Source organism: Tenrec ecaudatus, chromosome 2, assembly GCF_050624435.1.
Source record: "Tenrec ecaudatus isolate mTenEca1 chromosome 2, mTenEca1.hap1, whole genome shotgun sequence".
Lineage (NCBI taxonomy): Eukaryota > Metazoa > Chordata > Mammalia > Afrosoricida > Tenrecidae > Tenrec > Tenrec ecaudatus.
In genome coordinates, this window is record NC_134531.1 from 193,958,723 (window position 1) to 193,964,300 (window position 5,578).

The 5,578-nt window shown below is 37.9% G+C and overlaps 1 pseudogene; it reads right to left on the reverse strand.

Annotated features, from left to right (window-relative positions):
• Positions 1–4,715: 4,715 nt before the first annotated feature.
• LOC142441167 (protein BEX1-like) lies at positions 4,716–5,096 on the reverse strand (annotated as a pseudogene).
• Between the last annotated feature and the right edge of the window lie 482 nt (positions 5,097–5,578).

Consider the following 5,578-nt stretch of genomic DNA (forward strand, 5'->3'; position numbering starts at 1 on the left):
TATTATAAATACAGATTCCTGTCTGCCTCAGTGCTTTCTCTGAGATTTATCCATATTATATAATTCCGTTTACCTTTTAAGTAATACTCCATTGAATGATCGCACTCAAACTCATTTGTTCATTTTCTGGTTGATGGAAATATGCAATGCTCATAATTTTTAGATAAAGCCGCTAGAATATTATTGTACATTTTTTGTGTAGATATATTCAGGACATTTCAATATATGCCTAGGGTTGGAATTTCTGGGTTATACCCTGTGTTTAACTTTGTTAGAAAATGTCAAACTGTTTTCCAAAGTGGTTGTACCGGGTTATATTTCTACCAGTAGTGCATGGAATTTCCAGCTGATTTGAATTCTTTATAACATTTGGTATGGCCTTTAGCAAGGTCAGTTTTCTTAAAATCCACCATGCTAGCTTGCTGCTATTAGGTGCCATTGAGTAGGTTCCGACTCATAGTTCCACACAACAGAACCAAACACTGCCTGGTCCTATACCATCCTCACCATTGTTCCTATTCCTGAGCCTATTGTTGCAGCCACTTTGTCAATCTAGCTCTTTGAGGGTCATTCTCTTTGTCCCTGTCCCTCCATGTTACCAAGTATGATGTCCTTCTCCAGGGAATGGTCTCTCTTGACAACATGTCCAAAATATGTAAGACAAAGTCTCACCATCCTTATCTCTAAGAACACTCTGGTCATACTTCTTCCAAGATGGAGTGGTCTGTTCTTTATAGTCGGTGGTACTTCCAATTTTATTAAGTTTGATTTATTGATAATTACTTTTTACTTTTCTGTTGTTTTTGTTGTTGGTGCCATCCAGTCAATTCCTACCCATAGTGACCCTATGAATAATAGAGCTAAACACTGCTGGTCCTGTGGTATCCTTATAACTGCTCCTATGCTTGAGTTCATTGCTGCAGTCACTGTGTCCATCTATCTTCTTGACAGCCTTCCTCTTTGTCACTGCCCCTCTATTTTACCAAGTATGATGTCCTCCAGGGAATGGTCTATCCTGCCAGTATGTCCAAAGCATGTGAGACAAAGTCTCGCCATCCATTCCTTTAAGGAACACTCTGGCTGTACTTCTTTCAGGACATATTGATTTGTCCTTTTAGCAATCCATGATACTATTGATAGTCTTTTCTAGCACCACAAAGTTCAAATGCATTTTAAACTTTATGCTTGTGTAATTTTTAATAATCTTTGCTAAACCAAGGTCATGGAGATTTTATTCTATGCTTTTCCCCCCTACAAGTTTATTGCTTTGGCTCTTTAGGTTCATTATATATTTTGAGCAAGATTCTCCCTTTTCCCCTGAGTTAATTTTTTTTAAAACAATCATTAATAGGTGTTGAATTTTTCCACATAATTTTCTTTACATCAACTTAGATGATCATTTGATTTTTCTTTTTATTCTCTATATAGTGGGTTTCATTTGTTGACATTCAAATATTAAACCAATCTTTCATCCATGGAGTAAACTCCACTTGATCATGGTTATATATTTATAATTTGATGAAAGTGCTGTTTTTTACATTATAGACATGTCTATTATTTGACTGAGAATAACAGTTCCAGGACTGAAGGGTGACTAAGGGCTATAGTGTCAGGTGTTTCGTTAGTCTGTATCCTAACAGTGAACCTGATCTTTTTTTTCTGACTTTTCAGTCTTTAAATGATATAGAATAGCCATGGTTTTTGTTGTTTCCTGTAGGGACAAGTAAACAACCTCAGAGTAGGGAAAAGTATATCCTTTCAATCCTCCCAGAAGCACAGCCATCTGTAGGAAGATTTTTAATTGCTGTTTTATTCAATTAAAAAGGATCGTGGGGTTTACTATTTTCAACCTTCTGAAAGCTTGAACTTGAAGAAAAATTTCCAGCTTATATTAGGTTTTGAACTAAATGGGAGATAATTCTTTTCATTATCAATTTACTATTAGTTTAAGCATGGAGAATCTTTAGAGAGACACCGTCTTTCATTTCTGATATGCATTTTCTGTGTTTTTTTCTTTTTATTTAACATTATGCCTGCTAAGGCTAAATCAATTTTATGAATATTTCTACAGAACAAGCAGTTAGCTTTGGTGATTTCCTCTGTTGATTTATTTCTTTTAATTTCATTGATTTCCGCTCTTTTAAAAAAATTAGGGATTCTATTCACTTGGGATTTTATTTGCCCTTTTTCTTCTAATCTTGAGGAATAACATTAAATAATTTATTTTTCAATCTTTCTCTTAGGAACTTAGGCACAGGCATAGAAAGGTTTACATTTCCTCTAATATTACTTGAAATCACATTAAAAATATTTGATATGTTGAGTTTTCAATATAATGAAATTCAAACTATATTCTACTTAAATTTGGGATTTATTTATTAATCAATTTCTCATTTATTACTTGTGGTTTAATTAACTTATTATTTTTTGGTGTTTTTAAAAAAATCATTTTATTGGGGGCTTATACAACTCTTATCACAATCCATATGTACATCAGTTGTGTAAAGCACATTTGTACATTTGTTGACCTCATCATTCTGAAAACATTTTGCTCTCCATTGAAGTCCTTGGCATCAGCTTCTCATTCCCCCCCCCTCTATTCCCCCCTCCATCATGAATCTTTGATAATTCATCAAAGGACTATATGAAGAATCCTAAAAATATTTCAATGAATTTAGAAGGATAGCAACAATGTAGAGTGTATAATCACAAACGAATTAAATTTGAAATCAAAATTTGTCAAAAGAATAACAAAAGACATAGAAAATACCAAAGCATTTATAAATTAAACCACAAGATGAAGAAAGCTGATGGGGCCCGGCTATAAAAAAATATAATGTCTGGGGTCTTAAAGGCTTGAAGGTAAACAAGCAGCTACCTAGCTCAGAAGCAATAAAGTCCACATGGAAGAAGCACACCAGCTGTGTGATCACGAGGTGTCGAAGGGATTAGGTATCAGGCATCAAAGACCCAGAACAAGAAATCATATCATTGAGCAATAACAAAAACTCTCTCTCTCTCTCTCTCTCTCTCTCTCTCTCTCTCTCTCTCTCTCTCTCTCTCTCTCTCTCTCTCTCACACACACACACACACACACACACACACACACACACAAAGAAATCATATCATTGTGGATGAGGGGGAGTGCAGAGTGGAGACTCAAAACCCATCTTTAGGCAATTGGATATCCCCTTATGGAAGGGTCTCGGGGTAGAGATGAGCCAGTCAGGGTGCAGTGCAGCAACGATGAAACATACAACTTTCCTCTAGTTCCTAAATGCTTCCTCCTTCCCACTATCAGGATCCCAATTCTACCTTACAAATCTGGCTAGACCAGAGGATGTACACTGGTACAGATAGGAACTGGAAACACCAGGAATCCAGGACAGATGATTCCTTCAGGACCAGTGGTGAGAGTGGTGATACCGGGATGGTGGAGAGAGGGTGGGTTGGAAAGGAGGAACTAATTATAGGGATCTACATATAACTTCCTCCCTGGAGGTGGACAGCAGTAAAGTGGGTGAAGGGAGACGTCGGACAGGGCAATATATAATAATTTACAATTATTCGATAATTATAAAAATCATATTTAATTGGTCTGTGACTATATACTCTACATTGTTGCTATCCTTCTAAAGTCATTTAAATATTTTTAGGGTCCCTCATATTGTCGCTTGGTGAATTAATATGTATCTTCTAGTTGTTGTGGATTGAATTGCCTCCTCAGAATGTGTCAACTTTGTTATCAGTATTCTTAATATTTGTATAATTATCCTCCATTGTGTGAACTGATGTAATTATTCTGTGTTGTAAATCCCAACCTCGGGAGGGGGGAGGAGGGAAAAAAAATCCCAACCTCTATGATGCTAATGATCAGGATTAGAAGAAGTTATGTTAATGATGCAGGATGTCATCTATAGGATTAAATTGTATTTTGATTCAGTCACTTTTTTTCTTGATTAAACTGCTTTATATTATATATATATATATATTATCACTATTGTGTTAGACTGGGTTGACTAGAAAAACAAATCCAAGGACACTAATACATGTGTAAGAAAGAACTTTATATCAAGAAGTAATTGTATATCAGAACTACATCCCACCCCAGTCCATTTCAAGTCCATAATTCTAATACTAGTCCATAAGTCCAATTATAGTCCATAAATCCCTCTTCAGACTCACAACACTCCATACAATGATGATGCAGGCAGATCACAGGCAAGTGGGTATGGATCCACAAAGTTGTATGGATCCAATAGCAGTGGATGCATCCCCAGGGCTGGCACAAGTCTCAGCATGGCCCACTGGCATGGAGGGAAAGAGAGAGGGAGGTTCCTTGGATCCTCCTTATCAGGAGGTCATGCCCACAAGGAGGAACCATCGGGCTGTGTCCTGATTGACAGGCTAGGCTCCACTCCTTCACTCTTATCTTCAAGTTGACATGAAATTATATAACAACCACAAACAGATATATCAATATATAATTATTTCAATATATAATGAGCATGTTCCCAGGTAATAGGCAAAACTCCCCTATTGACAGAAACTTACACAGATTGGGTCAAAAACACAACATTCAGTTAAAGGCTAGTAATGGAAGACCCATCAGAAACAAATAATATGAAAAAAGTATACAATAAAGGTATCTCACACACATGAAAATTTAGGAAGCAGAGGCCTCCCTATTAACTTCAGGGAATACACAAGGCAAATCATGGCATAAGGTGAAATCCATCGTGGTGATCCTGGTGAGGTGGGGAGAGGGTGTCAGTGCTTACTGCACATGGACTATGACTAAATTGCTTTCCCTCCAGTTTTTCTATCAGCTCTCTCACCTCTTCCCCAATCCTGTCTACATTCTCTTTTCTCACTCTAACCCGTGGCTCTTCAGACCTCTGGATCATGTCCCATCTATAGTGAAAGATGGGCTGTCTGACTTGGGGTTGTGCCTTCTACTTCATTTAGACACACAGTATTCATCAGCATTCAAAGGGCTCTCTCCCATTAGTATCTTGCTCTTTTTCGTCCTTCTCCTGGTGGGCCTTTTCCGCATTGAGATTTTTTTCCCCTGCATGGTCCTTTTTGGACTTCATTACTCCTGGGCCTATCCTGGCTATCTTCGTCTCCTCTCTGTCCTTGATTACCAGGTGTGCCTTCAGGACCCTCAGACCCACTCCGCCTGTGCTTCACAGTCCTGGGCAGTCAAAACCCCTCAGATTGAAGCAGGAACATTGGAAGTGTGAAGATTGGTCTGACTCCATGGGGAAGTTGGAGAGTAGTTAACCCGATCACTTTTAAGATATGAAAGAGATTAAAGAAGTGGGCAGAGACAGCAGACCTGACTACCACTAAGAAAGGAGATCTAGAAGTGGAGCATGTCTTTTGGAACTAGAGTCTCTGCAATGTGAACCTTCAAGACTAAGGGGAAGTGGAGGCCAAGACAGATCTCCAAAGGAGGCTTTTAGGTGCTGAAAGGAGACAAAGACTAACAGAAAGTGCCGATTTTTCCCTAGAGCTGGTACCTTGATTTCAGACTTCCAGTGTCCTGAGCAGTGAGAGAATAAATTTCTGTTTG